Source organism: Chlorocebus sabaeus, chromosome 13 (assembly GCF_047675955.1).
Source record: "Chlorocebus sabaeus isolate Y175 chromosome 13, mChlSab1.0.hap1, whole genome shotgun sequence".
In the NCBI taxonomy this organism is placed as follows: domain Eukaryota; kingdom Metazoa; phylum Chordata; class Mammalia; order Primates; family Cercopithecidae; genus Chlorocebus; species Chlorocebus sabaeus.
The window spans coordinates 11,709,451-11,729,664 of NC_132916.1; positions in this window are offsets into that span (position 1 = coordinate 11,709,451).

Below are 20,214 nucleotides of genomic sequence, written 5' to 3' on the forward strand. Positions count from 1 at the left end.
GGGAGGCTGAGGCAGGCAGATCACTTGAGGTCAGGAGTTCAAGACTAGCCTGGCCAACATGGTGAAACCCCATCTCTACTAAAAATCACAAAATTAGCCAGGTATGGTGGCACATGCCTGTAATCCCAGCTGTTCAGGAGGCTGAGGCAGGAGAATCACTTGAACCCAGACGGTGGAGGTTGCAGTGAGCTGAAGTCGTGCCACTGAACTCCAGCCTGGGCAACAGAGCAAGACTCCATCTCAAAAAAATAAAAAACAGTAAAAGAAACAAGAGTATTAAAAGCTTTTCCTGGAAGATACCCATTTAATGCAAAAGAGAGCAATAATGGAGGAATAAAGGTATAAAAAATACATAAGACATATAAAAATCCAAATAGCAAAATGGTAAATTAAAATCCTAGCTTATCAGTAATTTAGTCAAAAGTAAATGGCTTAAACACCCTAACTGGAAGGCAAAGATTACCAGAATGAGGGTTTTTAAAATATAATCCAACCATACTATTAGAGACACACTTTAGATTCACAGACACAAATTGGTTGAAAATAAAAGGATGGACAAAGATACGGCATGCAAAGAGTAACCAAAAAGAGCTGGAGTGGCTATATTAATATCAGACAAAATGAACTTTAAGATAAAAATAGTTACAAGAGATGAAGAAATGCATTTTATGATAAAAAGGTCAATCTTCAGAAAGACAATAATTATAAACACATATGCACCTAACAACAGGGCTCCAAAATACATGAAGCAAAAAGTGATAGAATTAAAGGGAGTATTAGACAACTCAAAACAATAGATACTTCAAAACCCCACTCTCAATAATGAATAGACTAAGAAGATCAGCAAAGAAAAAGAAGATGTGAAATATAAACTAATTAACCTTAGACATCTATAGAAATACTTAACAACAGAGTACACATTCTTTTCAAGTGCACATGGAACATTCTCCAGGATCATGTTAGACCAAAAATAAGCCTTAGTAAATTTTAAAATATTGAAAATTGCACAATGCATATTCTCCAATCACAATACATTTAAGTTAAAAGTCAGTAATAAAAGGAAGTTTGGGAAATTCACAAATGTGTGGAAATTAAACAATATACCCCTAAATAATAAATGGTTCAAAGGAGAAATCATAGAAAAATAGAAAGTAATTTGAGGTGAATAGAAACAGAAATAGGCCAGATGCTGTGGCTCATGCCTATAATCCCAACACTTTGGGAGGCCAAGGTGAGTGAATCGCTTGAGCCCAGGAGTTCAAGACCAGCCTGGGCAACCTGGCAAAACCCTGTTTCTACAAAAAAAAGAACAAAAATTAGCCAGGCATGGTGGTACATGCCTATAGTACCAACTACTCAAGAGACTGAGATAGGAGAATCATCTGAGCCCAGGAAGTTCAAGGCTACAGTGAGCCATGATCATACCACTGCACTCCAGCCTGTCAACAGAGTGAGACTATGTCTTTAAAAAAAGAAAATACAACATGACAAAATTTATGGATGCATCTAAAGCAATGCTTAGAAATTTATAACTCTAAAAGTCTATGTTTAAAACAGAAGAAACATCCCAAATCAATAACCTAAACTCCCACCTTAAAAAAAACTAAAAAAAGAGGAAAAGAAACCCAAAGCCAGTGAAGAAAGAAAACAATAAAGATTAGAGCAGAAATAATTGAAATAGAGAATAGAAAAACAATTGAGGAAGTCGCTAAAACCACAAATTTGGCTTTTCTGCAAAGATTAACAAAATTGACAAACCCAAAACTAAACCGACCAAGAAAAAAAAAGAACACCCAAGTTATTAAATTAGGAATGAAGGAAATGATATTTTACCAGCCCTACATTAATAAAGATTATTATGGGAATATTATGAACAACTGTAGACCACCAAATTAAATAACTTAGATGAAATTGACAAATTCCTAGAAGGATACAATTTACCAAAACTGACTCAAAAAGAAATAGAAAACCTGAATAGATCTGTAACAAAGAGATTGGATTATTAATTTTTGAAACTTCCCATAAAGGAAACCCCTGACTCAGACAGCTTCACTGATGAATTCTAATAAACATTTAAAGAAAAGTTAAGGTCAAACCTTCACAAACTCTGAAAAACATAGAAGAAGGGAACAGTTCCCAACTCATTCTATGAGACCAGTTTACCCTAATACCAGAATCAGACAAAGACATCACAAGAAAACTATAGACCAATATTCTTTAAATATATAAATGCAAAAATCCTCAGTGAAATACTAGCAAAGTGAATTTAGCAACATACAAAAAGGATGACCAAGTGGGATTTATCCAAGGAATACAAGGTTGTGAAATCCAAAAATCAATCAATATAATATGTTATATTCATGACACAAGTTTACCCATATAACAAATCTGCACATGTACCGTGAACCTAAGAGTTTAAAAAATAAAAAGAATATATGCCATATTAATATGATAACAGAAACCACATGATCATCTCAATAGATGCAGAAACAGCATATGGCAAAATTCAACACACTTTCATATTAAAAACAGTCAACAAAATTAGGAATGGACAGAAACTTCCTCTGTCCTGTCAAGGCATCTAGGAAAATTCCACAACATAATACTTAACGGTGAAAGATTGTTTTTCTTATAAGATCAGGAATAAGACAAAGACATCTTGCCACTTTATTCAACATTGTACTGGAAGTTCTAGTAATGGCATTTAGGCAAGAAAAAGAAAAGTCATCCAGATTGGAAAGGAAAAATAAAAATGTCTTCAGTTGCAGAATTTTAAGCAATTTATGAAAACACTGTTAGAAATAATACATGAGTTCAGCAAGTTTGCAGACCACAAAATCAATAGTTTATAAAAATTGCATTTTTATACATTGGCAATGAACAGTCTGAAAGGAAATTAAGAAAACAATCTCATTTACAAAGCATCAAAAAGTATTAAATACTTAAGAATAAATTTAACCAAAGAGATGCAAGACTTATACAGTACACTGAAAACTACTTAACACTCATGAAGGAAATTAAAGAAGACCTAAATAAATGGGAAGACATTGCATATTCATATTGGAACACTTAACGGTGTAAAGATGGCAGGACTCCCCAGAGTGATCTCCAGATTCAATGCAATACCAATCAAAATCCCAACAGACTGTTTTTACGGAAATGGAAAAGCCAGTCCTAAAACCCATATTGAATTACAGGGGAACCTTAGTAGCCAAACAATCTTGAAAAAGAACAAAACTGTAGGACTCACACTTCCCAACGTCAGAGCTATGGTATTCAAAACTGTGTGGTAAGGGGTAAGGATAGAAATATAGATCAATGGAATACTACAGAGTCTAGAAATAAATCCATTCCTCCGAGGTCAATAAATTTTGACATGTGTCCAAGATCCTTCAATAACGGAAGAATGATCTTTTCAATAAATGGTAACGGAACAACTAGATATCCACATGCAAAAGAATTAAGTCAAATCCCACTTCACGCCATGTACAAAAATTTACTCCAAATGGATTATAGACCTAAATGTAAGAGCTAGAACTCAAGACAAGATAACAGTAAAATATTGTGACTGTGGATTAGACAATAGTTTCTTATATGTGACATCAAAAGCACAAATGATAAAAAAAAAAAAAAAAAAAACAAGATAAATTGGATTTCATCAGAATTTAAAACTTGTGCTTCAAAGGACACCATCAAGAAGTGAATAAATAATTCAGAGAATGGACGAAAATGTTATCAAAGCATATATCTAACAAAAAATTTATTATCCAGGATATACAAATAACTACAACTCAACAATAAAATGACAACCTACTTTAAAAATGAGTATAGGGTTTAAAAAGACATTTCTCCAAAGAATTTAAACAAATAGCCAATAAACACATGGAAAATGTTCAATAGCATTAGTCATTAAGGAATTGCAAATCAAAACTACTTCATACCCATTAAGGTGGCTAAAATTTAAAAAGACAGACAATAGCTAGTTAATAAGGATGAAGAGAAACTGGAGCACATATTCAAGCAAATAAAGTTAATGATTTATGACACGACACTGGTCACATCTGGATTCCAGGTCCTAAAAATGAGTTGAAGATCATACAATCACAATACAGAAAAAGGCTTGAGAACCCATCTAATCCCATTGATCCTTAGATTTGATTCAGTCCACAAAAACTATCAATCCATGGCAGAAACTGAAAAATAAAGACAATACTATACGTTTTTCCCAATTAAAGAACTGTCCTTTATTCTGAGATTATATTAGAGGAGAGGGTGGTGTGAGAAATTAAAGATAATAAAGAGTAGTAGTTCAGAATTTTTCCCCCTAATTGTCCATTCTTAAAATTGTTTTTGAAAAGTTATTGGTCTGTGAAACCCAAAAATCTTGGAACGTTTGTCCATACCTCCCTCATTGTTTGAATAGAGTACATATATTAATGATTCCTGATAACTAGCAAAAGTTATTTTTATCAGGGGTAAGAGGAAGGGTGGATAATTTACTTTCTAGTGTATCACTTTTAGTATCTATGGGATGTTAAAAATTGTTTTTATTGTTATTTATTCCATTTTATTTTATTGAGGCTATCTGGAAGTTATTAGAAATTATGGTATAATTCCAGCACTTTGGGAGGCCAAGGCAAGAGGATTGCTTGAGCCCAAGAGTTTGAGACAAGCCTGGACAACATAGTGAGACCCTGTCTCTACAAAAGAATTTTGTAAATTAGCCTGGCTTGGTGGCACATGCCTGTAGTCCCACCTACTTGGGAGGCTGAAGTGGGAGGATTGCTTGAGCCCCAGAAGTCGAGGCTGCAGTGAGCCATTAGACCATGATTGCACCACTGCCCTGCAGCCTAGGCAACACTGTGAAACCCTATTGAAAGAAAGAAAAGAAAGTGAAAAAGAAAGGAAAGAAGGGAGGGAGGGAGGGAGAAATAAAGAGAGAAAGAAGGAAAGAGAAAAAGAAAGAGACTGAGGAAAGGGAAGGAAGGAAGAAAAGGAGGGAGGGAGGGAGCAGGAAGGGAGGGAGGGAGGAAGGAAGGGAGGGAGGGAGCAGGAAGGGAGGGAGGGAGGAAGGAAGGGAGGGAGGGAGGGAGGGAAGAGAGAGAGGAGGGAGGGAGGGAGGAAGAGAGGTGGAGAGATTATGAAAAAGAAAAAAGATCTCTCCTAAATTCACCACCAAAATTGAGTAAGAATTATCACTTATAATATTGCCTTTCAGTCTTTTTATGTATATGTTTATAATTCCATAAAATTGGGATGATTAATATAATTTTATTTTCTGTTTTTATCATTAAATATATTTTGTGTTTTCCCATATTATTCAATATTCCTTACAAATAGTACCTAAAGTGCAATTATTGATTTAATGATGTCCTGCTGCTGGTCATTGAAGCTTTCCTAATTTTTTACTCTTCTAAAATTATAAATAACATTTTCAATCATAAATGTGTCTTTAAATCTTTCCTTGGCATAGATTCCTACAAGTAAGATTACTAGGTCAAATAATGAACATTTTTAGGCTCTTGATATATATTGATGATCATTGCTTTCTAGAAAGATTGTGCCAACTTTTTACACTCCCATCAATGTCAATGGAATCTGAATAAGTTGGATTTTGCCTTCTTTAATAACACATCTTTTATGCTAAAAGATAAATAGGAATTTTCACCTCACCTCCAGTAATGACAGACCAAGACCCAACTGGAGGAGTCCCAACAGAAAGTATCTATAAACACTGGACAATAATACCAAAAGCAACTACATCAGTGAATTGGAGAGTGGACAGAGCAGATAAAATCGGGTGGAGGAGACAAGCTCAGAGAAAAAGAGGATGGGAGCTGTACAAGTTAAGTTCTCTGTTTTTATTTCTTCTGTCTGGGGCTAAATATAGTCTATTTGGAGTGTATGGTCTTGGATGAGACACTAATTGAAAACAGCAGTCTTTTTAACCAGGGAAATTTAAAAAAAAAAAAAAAAAGGACGAGCTAGAGAATCATGGACACTGAAAAAAGTAGAAGAATCTTGGAAGCAAAAGAGCAAGAGAAGGTTTCAGCAAACATGTCTGCCCACATTTCCGAGTGACCCTTGAACCATGTATGTATGGACCAAATTCAAAGCAGCTCATCTAGAGAAAAAATTTAGAAGCTGCCACCCCAAAAAATAGAGATTGCAACTCAAACATAGATGATTGCCTGCTTAAACAAAAGAAATCATAATCATGAGAGAAAATTAACTGAATCCAGAATTTCTACAACTTAATATTGATAAGGTCCAGGATACAATAAGAAAAACTACCTATCGTATAAAGAACCAAGAAAATGAAACATATTCTTAAAAGAAAATCAACTGAGTCCAATGCCAAGATGTGCCAGATACTGGAATTAGCAGCCAATGATTTTTAAACAGCTATTAGAGCTCTCCTCAATGAAGTAAAGCAAAATATGCTTTCAATGAGTTGAAGAATATGAAATCTCAAGAGAGAGGTGATTAAAGAAAGAAATCATTTATCAAGAGAGAAATGATTAAAGAAAGAACCAAATGATATCTGATATACCCACCTGCTGTTCCCATCCCCTCCGCCTCCACAACACATACAAACCATTTGCCTACCTAGCAAATTTCTCATCCTTAGGTACTCAGCTTAAGAGTCCCCACTTTAAGAAGCCTTTCTCAGGGCTCCAGTGTCCTTGCAGCACACACCAGGCCTAAATTTACCAAGACAAGAACAATTGCAAGTGCAGAGTTTCCCATTGCCCCCCACAGTTGGGTGGCTCACATTGACTAAGAAGAGCTGGATGTTAGACTATGGGAAAGGAACTTCAGCCCTGTATTCTTACATAAACATGATCAGCTACATGACAGGGGAAGTACCAGGCCTTCCCGTGGCATGGTCAGAGTCTGGGATCCAAGTCTTATAGTTTTAACTATGTAACGTGGTGGATCAGTAGTTTCCAACTCTGATCTGCCACTCAGCATTCTACCACGATTAGCTTCATTGCCTTAGGTACTCAATTCTAGCTAGTATCTGTGGCGCATATTTCAGAACCCAGTGGTCCTATTCCCTGGGAGGCCAGCTCCATCTCTGGAAGACCAATCTACAGAGAATGAGTCCTAGGCAAGTTGACCCTAAATTCTCAGCTTACCCCCTAAATTCAAAAGGTGCCTCATTTTCTGTTCCATCATCATCTCATACTGTTTCAGCCATGAGTATTAAGAGGCCAGTGACTGACATAGCTCTAAGAAGGCATTGCTGAACAGACCAGGGGTCACAGGAACTCTTACATCAAGCTCAATTCGTCTAGTAGTTTTCCAAATTTTTCTAACTCCTTGATTTGCAGATACCCAGGTTTATCATTCGTCTCATGTCATAAGTTGCATTTTTGTTTACAAACGATGGCTGCCCAAATGACCAACACTTAGTTTGCTTTTTTCATACAGCTGGTAATATTTTTGTGTTAAGCTGACTCTCATACCTTTCCCATGCGCTATGGTTTGAATGTTTGTTCCCTTCAACTCATGTTGAAACTTAATCCCCAGTGTGGCAGTATTGAGAGGCAGGACCTTTAAGAGGTGGTGGGTCATGAGAGCTCTGCCCTCTTGTATGGGTTCATCCACACATGGATCAATGGATTAATGAGTTAAATGATTAGTGGGTTATCACAGGAGTGGCACTGATGGCTTTATAAGAAAAGCAAGAGAGACCTGAACTAGCACACACAGCCTGCTTGCCATGTGATGCCCTGCACCACCTGGGGACCCTGCAAAGAGTCCCCACCAGCAAGAAGGCCCTCACCAGATGCAGCCCCACAGCCTGGGATTTCTCGGCCTCTATAACTGTGAGAAATAAATTTCTTTTCTTTATAAATTATCCAGTTTCAGGTATTCTGTTATAAGCAATAGCAAAGGGACTAAGAAAATTGGTATCAAAAGTAGGGCTGTTGCTAATAACGAATACCTGAAAACGTGAAAGTTAGGGCAGAGGCCGGAAGCATTTGGAGAAGCAGGCCAGAAAAAGCCTCCAATTCATTCTGGTAAAGGCTTAGACGACAAGAAGACTAAGGGAAATTTGGAACTCATTGGAGATTGTTTAAGTGATCATGACCAGAATACTGATAGAAATTTGGACAATGAAGGCCATTCTGACAAGGTCTCAAATGGAACTCTACTGGAACCTAGATTAAAAAAAAAAAAAAAAAAAAAAAAAAAAAAAAACTTGGTTGAACTGTGTCCATGTCCGACGGCTTTGTGGAAGACCAAACTTGAAAGTGATGAACTAGGATATCTGATGGAAGAAATATCCAAGCAGAAAATCATTCAGGCTGCTGCATGGCTACTTTTAATTGCTAACATTAAGCAGTGAGAGGGGAAAAAAAAAATGACTTGGAGACAGAATTTATAACCAAAAGAAAAGCAAAGCAGAAAGATTTAGAAAATTCTCAGCCTGGTCACGTAAAGAGTGAAAAATGGCTGGGCAGAGTGGCTCACGCCTATAATCCCAGCACTTTGGCAGGCTGAGGTGGGCAGATCACTTGAGCCCAGGAGTTTGAGACCAGACTACGCAACATGGCAAAGCCCCACCTCTACAAAAAATTTTAAAAATTAGCTGGGTGTGGTGGTGCACAGCTGCTGGTAGTCCCAGCTACTCAGGAGGCTGAGGTGGTAGGATTACCAGAGCCTAGGGAGCTACAGTGAGCCATGATCACACCACTGCATTCCTCGGCAACACAGTGAGACCCTTCCTCAAAAAAAAAAAAAAAAATGGTGGAAAATGATGTTCAGAAGAGGAAATCAAGGTTGTAGCACAGTGACCTCTTGCCAAAGAGATTAGCACAGATAGAAGGAAGCCAGGTGCTTCTCCTCAAAACAATGAAAGAAAGACCGCAAAGCCATTCCAAAGACCTTTGAGGCTTCCTCCCTGTTACAGGCCCAGAGACCTATCAGGGCACGGATGAGCCCAAGACACCTTCCACAGACTCCCTCCGCAGGACCACCTCAGGACCCTGCTCACCAGATTCTGGCGAGGTGCTTCTCAGCTGCCCCAGCTGTGGCTCAAGTAGTCCCAGGTGTGGATGAACCCGCTGCTCAAGAAGATGCAAGCTGTAGCCTTGATGGTGTCTCATGATGCTAATTCTGCAGGCCTTGCAGAAAGCAATAGCTGTGGAGGATTGGCAGCCTCTACCTAGATTTCACAGGATGTGGCTGAAAGCCTAAGAGCCAGGTAGAGACATGTTCAGGGATGGCATCACTGCAAAGAGCCCTCACTAGAGTAATGCTAGCAAAAACGTGGAGTCAGAGCTGCTGCAGAGAGCCCCCACCAGGGTTGCTAGTAGAGCCATGGGAGCAGGACCACCACCAGGACCCCAGGGTGGTGGAGTCCCCAGCAGCATGCAGCGCCTGCATGGCAAAGCTTCAGGCACTGGACTCTGACTGCAAGCAGCCACATGGACTGCACCCAGCAAAGCCAGGGGGTGGGGGCAACTGCCTGAAGCCTTAGGGCCCCAACCTCTGCCCCGATGTGTACAGCAGGTGGCACATGGAGTCAAAAGAGACTATTCTCCAGCTTTAAGATTTGATGTCTTCTTTGCTGGGTCTTGGACTTGCTTGGGGCCTATTACTCCTCTCTTTTTGCCTATTTCTCCCTTTTGAAATAGGAATGTCTGTCTACTGCCTGTACCACCACTGTATCTTGGAAGAAGATAGCTTGTTTTGGTTTCACAGGCTCACGGGTGAGGCTCTGGACTTTGAACTGAAATTTTGTGCTGGAATTAGTTCAGACTTTGGGACTATGGGAGTGGAATGAATGTGAGAAGGAAATGAGTTTTGGGGGACCAGGGGTAGAGTGCTACCATTTGACTGTCCCCTCTAAAACTCAATCCTCAATGTGGCAGTATTAAAAGGTGGCGGCTCTCCGAGGGATGATTGGGTCATGAGGGCTCTGCTCTCATGAATAGATTAACCCACACAAGGATTCATGGCTTGATTGATTAACGAATGAGATGTCACAAGAGTGGGACTGGTGGCTTTCTAAGCAGGGGAAAGAGACCTGAGCCAGTACATCATGTGATGCCCTGTCACCTCAGGACTCTGCACAGTTCCCACCAGGAAGAAGGCCCTCACCAGATGCAGCCCCTCAACCTTGAGCTTCTCAGCCTCCAGAACTGTCCAATAAATTCCTCTTTTTAATAAATCATCCGGTTTCAGGTCATCTGTTCTAAGTAGCAGAAAACAGACCAAAACATCATGACGTTGGTTTTGCTTGAATTTCAGTATTCAGTCACTTGTTATGAGTTAATAAGATACAGTATTTCAGATACTATTATTAAAATTATGGCCAGATGCAGTGGCTCACTCCTGTAATCCCAGCACTTCAGGAGGCTGTGGCAAGTGGATCACCTGACGTCAGGAGTTTGAGACCAACCTGGCCAATATGGTGAAACTCCACCTCTACTAAAATACAAAATTTAGCCAGGCATGGTGGCATGCACCTGTAGTCCTAGCTACTCAAGAGGCTGAGACAGGCGGATCACTCTGGGAGGCGGAGGTTGCAGTGAGCCGAGATTGCACCAGTGCACCCCAGCCTGGGCGACAGAGCGAGACTTCGTCTCAAATAATAATAATAATATTAATAATAAATAAATAAAAGTACCTAAAAATTTTTTGTCAGAGGTAATTTTATCAAGTAAGTTCACCAGTGCCTCATTTTAAAACTGCTACTTGTTTCAGTTTTCTTTGTTCTCTGTGATATAGTCAGGTAGCTGGATTTTTTTTTTTTTTTTTTTTTTTTCCTGTAGAGACAGTCTCTGTCACCCAGCCTGGAGTGCAGTGGTACCATCTCAGCTCACTGCAACTTCCATCCCCCCAGTTTAAGCAATTCTCCTGCCTCAGTCTCGCAAGTAGCTGGGATTACAGGCATGCGCCACCACAGCCGGCTAATTTTTGTATTTTTAGTAGAGACAGGGTTTCGTCATGTTGGTCAGTCTGGTCTCAAACTCCTGACCTCAAGTGATCCACACATCTCAGCCTCCCAAAGTGCTGGGATTACAGGCGTGAGCCACCGCACCCAGCAGGATGTTTAAATGGGACTCCCTTCTCAGGGGAAGCCGTGGCCCTAGAGGCTGAGAACCATGCAGTAGCACCTGGTACTGCTATATCCTGAGAAAGGCACCAACTGCAAGGCCCTGCAGAGAGACAGCAGGCTGTGAGCACTAAGCCTCACCCGGCACGATGCTGTAGACGGGGAGTGCAGGGAGACCAGGGGTGGCGCTTGTTCTAGAGCTACTGGTGTACCACGCAGTGTCTAGGCGGGAAAGAAGCTTCAAGGGGAGAGCTCAGTAGTTTGGCCTGTGTTCCTTGGAGCTGGAGTTAATCGCTACCGCAAAATGGAATGTACCACCAAACAACAACTAGTGGATTCATACGCCACGTAGTAAGACAAGTCAGGATAGCAGGAGCATTTGGACTCCCTCAGGTCAATTTACAGCAGGACTGCTCAGCCTTCACCTCCCACACAACCAGCCTGTCATTGCTCATGTTTCCCACTGACCACAGCCTGATGACTTTGGGCATCTCACAGGCAAAAGTGCTGGACATGGCATGGCTGGCTGGTACACCAAGGGCCAGCAGCAGTACAGCATCAGATACTTCTCACACCAGCTCTAAGCCCCGAAAGGACTTGCTGTCCCTGACCACTAATGTCAGGGCACACTTCTTTGATCAGTGCATGGCTTCAGAAGAACTACAGCCAGCTCCCTCCTGGGATCTTTGAGGAACCCTCAAACTTCTCTTTGAGAGGAAGAACCAAGATTTGATACCCACGAGCTAGAGGACCCTGAGAGTAGATCACGGGTGCACCACTTCTGCAGATTCTTGCTCTCCCTGGACCCAACACCTTCTAACAGAGGAGTCAGAAACAACAAGCATCTGCAACAAGTTGAGAGCAACTTGAAGAAAAGAGGAAAAGCCAGGTGTACCAGTGCCAGCCCTCTGCCACTCCACCACAGATTGTCCAATCTGAAGCTGGCTAGATGCAGGAGGGAGAGGTTTCCAACTGGTGGAGTGTCCAGAGTTTTGACTATTGCACTGTATTAGACTCGGTTATTTGACTAGAGGTTCTACTACCTTAAACATGACCAGAAACAGGCAACAAAAGTAAAAATATACAAATTGGATTACATCAAAATTTAAGACTTCTGTGTACCAAAGTACACAATCAACAGAGTGAAAGGGCAACCTATGGAATAGAAGAAGAAATTTGCCAGTCATATATCTGAAAAGAGGTTAATACCCAGAATACACAAAGAATTCCTACAACTCAACAATAACAACAACAACAAAATAGCCCCAATTCAAAATGGACAAAAGAATTAAATAGACATTTCTCCAAAGATGATATACAAATAGATAACAAGCATATGAAAAGATATGCAACATCACCAATCATTAGAAAAAATGCAAATCAAAAGTGCAATGAGATGTCACCTTATACCATTTAGGATGGCTACTACGCAAAACACAATACAAAGTAAGTGTTGGTGAGAATGTGGGACAATTGGAACCCTTGTACACTGTCATTGGAATGCAAGATGGTACAGCCACTATGGAAAATGGCATGATGGTTCCTCAAAAAATTCAAAGTAGAATTACCATATGATCCAGCAATCTCATTTCCGGGTATATATCCAAAATAATTGAAAGCAAGGTCTTGAAGAGATATTTCTACACCCATGTTCACAGCAACACTATTCACAATTGCCAAGAGGTGGAAGCCACCCAAGTATCTGCATGAATGAATGGATAAACAAAATATGGTATGTGCGCACCATGGGAGAATATTCAGCGTTAAAAAGGAAGGAAATCCTGACAAATGCTATAGTATGGATAAAACTTGAAGGCATCATGTTAAGTGAAATAAGCCACTCACAAAAAGGATGACTACTATATGATACCACTTATATGAGATATCTGGAGTAGTCAAATTCATGGAGACGGAAAGTAGAATGGTGATTGCTGGGGCTGGAAGGGAGGAGAAACAGGAAGTTGTTGCTTAATGTGTTTAGAGTTTCAGTTTTGCAAGATGAAAAAATTTCAGAGATTGGTGGCACAATAATATGAATATATTTGACACTACTGAATTGTACACTTCGAAACTGTTAAGATGGTTAAATTTTACATTATGCATTTCACAGTGTTTTTAAAAAGTAACCAGAAAAGCTGTGAAATCTGCCCCAACATTTCATCCAAGAGGCAAAGAAACAAGTCCACAGATTGGGCTTAAGGAGTCAGTGGAAGGAAAACTAAGGTTGTGTCCTGCCTGCCCCCTCTCAAGTCCAGTTTGTTTAATAATCTGGTTATGTAGGAGTGAAATGTGTGAAGTAAATGCTGTGAAGGTGAAGTTTTCCTACATTGCTACTCTGTTTACTTCCATTCTTGGTTTCACAATCACTTATCTTCTCAGACATTGCTACCCTTTTTAATTTCTTTTGTTCCTTATTTCACAATCATTTCTTTTTCTCCAAACGTAACAGGAAAGGAGTGCCACCTGTAGAACATTGAGTTTGTAAATGGACACTATGACCGGGTTGCCACCTTGCTGTGGTCAACTTGGCAGCCAGCAGCATCTCAGTTGGTCCTTGAATTATAACTGAAGCTACTGATAGAAAAGATGAAATAATAATTTCACATCTTTTATACTGATTTCATTCATTTCATTTCTAAATTTCATTTAGAAATTTAAACACCTCCCCCCAATGACAAGAATGCATAGCATTTTGCACAACGCTGTATTGAATTTATTTAGTTGAAAGAGTTTTCACCCATAATTTATCTTCATAGAGTTACATCTGGTTATCTTGTTTTTAAAAATCTCACAGAAAACAAGAATGGGAATTTATAAATATAAAGTGGTGGTAGCTAAAAGATTTTCCCAGAAAAAAATGAAACTATGAAATGTAAGTTCCTTGACAGCTGAACATAAGAGGATTACATTAAATATGTTCATAAGTTCAAATGAGATACAGGAAAGCCATCCCCATGCTGGGTTTGGTAGTAGCATCATTTAGCATCAAACCTGGGCAACATGGCGAAATCTCGTCTCTACAAAAAATTAGCCAGTTGTGGTAGCACACATCTGTGGTCCCAGCTACTGGGGAGGCTGAGGAGGGAGGATTGCTTGAGCCTGGGAGGTCCAGGCTACAGTGAGCTCTGATCATGCCACTGCACTCCAGCCTGGGCAACAGAGTGAGATGCTGTCTCAAAGAAAAAAAAAAGAATTTAGCATCAGTGTGCTGACATTACATCAAGCAATGTTATGACTCTGGCCTATTGTTATCCTCGTGTAGGACTTGTTTAACTTCAGACAATGAAGTAATAAAACATTGAGAGTTTTTATTTCCACGACGTCTAGGAATTGAGGCAGCATTATCTGTAGACTGACTCCGCCTGACGGTTTAACCAAGGCCATTCTAGCGCATTGTGTGTGTTTCACAAATGTTAAGTTTTAATATGAGAGCAATACTTAATAAGCAGTACTGCCTTTAGCTAGTAGACACATCACCCCTAAGTACACCTTATGGATAGCTGTATTCACTATTACTATAACTCTAATACCTGTACACACATAAAATGAATGCCATTTGAAGCTTGTGTCTTTCAAATTATTATACAGAAAAATACATGTCACTTTCTCTTTTTTCTTTTTTTTTTTTTTTTTTGAGATGGAGTTTTGCTCTTGCTGCCCAGGCTGGAGTACAATGGCACAATCTCGGCTCACTGCAACCTGGGCCTCCCGAATTCAAGCAATTCTCCTGCCTCAGCCTCCCAAGTAGCTGGGATTACAGGCATACACCACTATGCCTGGCTAATTTTGTATTTTTAGTAGAGACAGGGTTTCACCATGTTGATCAGGCTAGTCTCGAACTCCCAACCTCAGGTAATCCACCCACCTCAGCCTCCCAAAGTGCTGGGATTACAGGCATGAGACACAGTGCCCAGCCAATACATGTTACTTTCAAAAGATACTGAAACCATACTCACTGCACTATGAAGGCTAATTGAAAATTGCTTGTACCAAATTATTTTTTCATTACTCTTCAATCTGGATTATAGAAATTGTTCTATTCTAGCTTCTGTATTACCATGTCTGGGAAAAGATGAAATATTCTGGGAGGTCAGGGAAACTATTGTAGTTTTTAAGAAGAGTGACATCAATTTGTATTTTTTGAAGGTAATTCTGGTAGAAGTATAAAATAGAATTTTGTTAAGAATGGAAATAGGGCCAGGCATGGTAGCTCATGCTTGTAATCCCAAGACAGGTGGATTGCTTGAGCCCAAGAGTTCGAGACCAGCCTGGGCAACATAGTGACACCCCTGTCTCTGCAAAAAAAAAAAAAAATACAAAAATCAGAGCATGGTGGCACGAGCCTGTGGTCCCAGCTACTCAAGAAGCTGAGACAGGAGGATCACTTAAGCCTGGGAGGCAGAGGTTGCAGTGCACCGAGATTATGCCACTGTACTCCAACCTGGGTGACAAAGCAAGACGTTGTCTCAAAAAAAAAGGAAAAGGAAATAGGAGGTTAATTAGTACAATATTCCAACTGTTAGGCGAGAGAGTAAGCCATTGAGAGAGTGGGAGTTGAAAGCAGGGGACAGTCACATGAGACAAAGCCAATAGGAGATTCTAGATGAAGCAAAGTCTGTAAGAAGTTAGGAGAAGATGAAACCAAATTCAGGTGAAGAAATTAGATTCATTACTTGCCCATTGAGTCTCAGTTTAACATTTCTAAAGTGGAAATTTAACAACGTGTTCCCTCTGCCTCATCATAAGGTTTTTGTAAGAAATAAAGCGGATAAGTATCAAATGCAGAAAACAGTGATCTACAAATATTGGTTATTATTTTCGTTTTTCTTTTTTTTAATTTTACTTCAGTTCTGGGATACATGTGCAGAACGTACAGGTTTGTCACATAGGTATACATGTGCCATTGTGGTTTGCTGCACCCATCAACCTGTCGTCTTCATTCGTTATTTCTCCTAAAGCTATCCCTCCCCTCGCCTCCACCCCCCTACAGGCCCCAGTGTGTGATGTTCCTCACCACGTGCCCTTATGTTCTCATTGTTCAACTCTCACTTATGAGTGAGAACATGTGGTGTTTGGTTTTCTGTTCCTGTGTTAGTTTGCTGAGAATGATGGTTTCCAGCTTCATCCATGTCCCTGCAAAGGACGTGAACTCATTCTTTTTTATGGCTGCATAGTATTCCATGGTGTATATGTGGCATATTTTCTTTATCCAGCCTATCATTGGTGGGCATTTGGGTTGGTTCCAAGTCTTTGCTATTGTGAATAGTGCTGCAATAAACATACATGTGCATGTATCTTTATGTTAGAATGGTTTATAGTCCTTTGGATATATAACCAGTAATGGGATTGCTGGGTCAAATGGTATTTCTGGTTCTAGATCCTTGAAGAATCGCCACACTGTCTTCCACAATGTTTGAACTAATTTACACTCCCACCAACAGTGTAAAAATATTCCTATTTCTCCACATCCTCTCCAGCATCTGTTGTTTCGTGACTTTTTAATGATTGCCATTCTAACTGGCATGAGATGGTATCTCATTGTGGTTTTGATTTGCATTTCTCTGATGACCAGTGATTATGAGGTTTTTTTTTTTATGTTTGTTGGCCACATAAATGTCTTCTTTTGAAAAGTGTCTGTTCATATCCTTTGCCCACTTTTTGATGGGGTTGTTTTTTTCTTGTAAATTTGTTTAAGTTCCCTGTAGATTCTGGGTATTAGCCCTTTGTCAAATGAATGGATTGCAAAAATGTTCTCCCATTCTGTAGGTTGCCTGTTCACTCTGATGATAGTTTCTTTTGCTGTGCAGAAGCTCTTTAGTTTAATTAGATCCCATTTGTCTATTTTGGCTTTTGTTGCCATTGTTTTTGGTGTTTTAGTCATGAAGTCTTTGCCCATGCCTGTGTCCTGAATGGTATGGCCTAGGTTTTCTTCTAGGGTTTTTATGGTTTTAGACCTTACATTTAAATCTTTAGTCCATCTTGAGTTAATTTTTGTATAAGGTATAAGGAAGAGGTTCAGTTTCAGTTGTCTGCGTATGGCTAGCCAGTTTTCCCAACACCATTTGTTAAATAGGGAATCCTTTCCTCGTTGCTTGTTTTTGTCAGGTTTGTGAAAGATCAGATGGTTGTAGATGTGTGGTATTATTTCTGAGGCCTCTGTTCTGTTCCATTGGTCTATATATCTGTTTTGGTACCAGTACCAAGCGGTTTTTTTTACTGTAGCCTTGTGGTATAGTTTGAAATCAGGTAGCGTGATGCCTCCAACTTTGTTCTTTTTGCTTAGGATTGTCTTGGCTATATGGGCTCTTCTGTGGTTCCATTAAGGCCGGGCGCGGTGGCTCAAGCCTGTAATCCCAGCACTTTGGGAGGCCGAGACGGGCGGATCACGAGTTCAGAAGATCGAGACCATCCTGGCTAACACGGTGAAACCCCGTCTCTACTAAAACTACAAAAAAACTAGCCGGGCGAGGTGGCGGGTGCCTGTAGTCCCAGTTACTCGGGAGGCTGAGGCAGGAGAATGGCATGAACCCGGGAGGCGGAGCTTGCAGTGAGCTGAGATCCGGCCACTGCACTCCAGCCTGGGCGACAGAGCGAGACTCTGTCTCAAAAAAAAAAAAAAAAAAAAAGAAATTTAACGTAGTTTTTTCTAATTCTGTGAAGAAAGTCAATTGTAGTTGATGGAAATAGCATTGAATCTATAAATTACTTTGGGCAGTATGGTCATTTTTATGATATTGATTCTTCCTATCCTTGAGCATGGAATTTTTTTCCATTTGTTTGTGTCCTCTCTTATTTCCTTGAGCAGTGGTTTGTAGTTTTCCTTGAGGAGGTCCTTCACATCACTTTAAGTTTTATTCCTAGGTATTTTATTTTCTTTGTAGCAATAGTGAATGGGAGTTCACTCATGATTTGGCTCTCTGTTTGTCTATTGTTGGTGTATAGGAATGCTTGTGATTTTTGCACATTGATTTTGTATCCTGAGACTTCGCTGAAATTGCTTATCAGCTTAAGGAATTTTTGGGCTGAGACAATGGGGTTTTCTAAATATACAATCGTGTCATCTGCAAACACAGATAATTTGACTTCCTCTCTTCCTATTTGAATACGCTTTATTTATTTCTCTTGCCTTATTGCCCTGGCCTGAACTTCCAACACTATGTTGAATAGGAGTGGTGAGAGAGGGCATCCTTATCTTGTGCCAGTTTTCAAAGGGAATGCTTCCAGCTTTTGCCCATTCAGTATGATATTGGCTGTGTGTTTGTCATAAATAGCTCTTATTATTTTGAGATACGTTCCATCAGTACCTGGTTTATTGAGCGTTTTTAGCATGAAGGGGTGTTGAATTTTATTGAAGGCTTTTTCTGCATCTACTGAGATAATTTTCTACTTTAATAAATTTTTAAAATCCATGTGGCAAAGAAAAGGTATGTGGTATGTCATGAATAGATGGAGCTGTTCATGTCATTTGTACAAAAATATACTCTACATGTTTGTTCCATGCTGGGCACTGCTGCTCTAGACCCTGGGCTGACAGCATTTATCACAACAGACCCGAGCGTTGCCCACGTGAAGCTCACACTCTAGTATACAACAATGCAGGAATAGCCCTTGAGGGCCTCCCTGCTTAGGAGTAGAGCCTGTGGGAGACTGAAGAATATCGATGCTTGTGATAGGAACAGGGAAGAGGGAGGAGCAGCCAGTTAGCAGGGTGGGAGTATGGCGGCTGTGATGTGGAACCTGGTCAGCTCCAGCTGTGGAGAATCAGCTTCTGGAGATGTAGATATAAGCTGTCAGGGTGACAAAGAAGAGTCAGGGACTGAGAAACTGGGTGGGTTTTGGGACATCATCTGATAACTGAACACTAAAAATGAATGAGACCTCAGAAATTGAAAGAGTAGAGAAATTCACAAGTCAATGAGAATGCAGTTGAAGGAGAAGGAAGGAAGAGGAGACCTTGGAGGAAACAGATGACGTGATCAAAAAAATTGGAGGAAAACTGAAGAAACAGATGGTAGAATACAAGGGAGGATTTATTTTTTAACAAAATCACTGTTGGGGGCAGGCACAGTGGCTCACGCCTATAATCCCAGCACTTTGGGAGGCCAAGGCAGGAGGGAGAAACACTTGAGCCCAGGAGTTCAAGGCCAGCCTAGGCAAGATGGTGAGACACTGGCTTTGAAAAAAAATACAAATAAAAAATGTTTTTCTTTTATTAGCTAGGTGTGGTGGCACACTCCTGTAGTCTCAGTTACTTGGCAGACTAAGGCGGGAGGTTCTCTTGAGCCCAGGAGTTTGAGGCTGTAGTGAGCTATGATACCACCACTGCACTCCAGCCTGAGTGACAGAGCAAGACCTTATCTCAAAAAAAAAAAAAAAAAAAGTAAGAAGTGACTGGCCAGGCAAGGTGGCTCACGCATGTAATCCCAGCACTTTGGGAGGCCGACGTGGGCAGATCACGAGGTCAGGAGTTCAAGACTAGCCTGACACGGTGAAACCCCATCTCTACTAAAAATACAAAAAAATTAGCCGGGCATGGTGGCAGGTGCCTGCAGTTCCAGTTACTCAGGAGGCTGAGGCAGGAGAATGGCGTGAACCTGGAAGGTGGAGCTTGCAGTGAGCCGAGATCGCGCCACTGCACTCCAGCCTGGGAGACAGCAATACTCCGTCTCAAAAAAAAAAAAAAAAATGTGACTGCATTCACACATTTCACACAAGATTTAATTGGTTATAGAGCTACTTCCACTTAAGTAAAGAAAATGGAGTAACAGTTTACATGATACTAGAATATCATAGTCTTCCCAGAATGTTGCAAGAGAACACTGTCTATGTATGTGATTCTTTTGTTTTTTTAGCAGTAGTAGTAGCCAAAAAGTTGTATGCTTCGATTTTTCCTAATCCAAGTCCCTAATACTAATGAAAATTTATCATTTCAAACTTTAAGTTTCAGGTCCCATTTTTCAATTAATATAGGCAATCAAATATCCCTGGAATGGCTCGTCTACTCCTGATTTTATATACACACACGCATCTGTACCAAACACTTGAGTGTGCCAAGCGCTAAGTGCAAAGGAAATTTTGGTGTGTGTGTGTGTGTGTATAGATATATATATAAAATTTCCTCTATTTCCTCTATTTGGGAA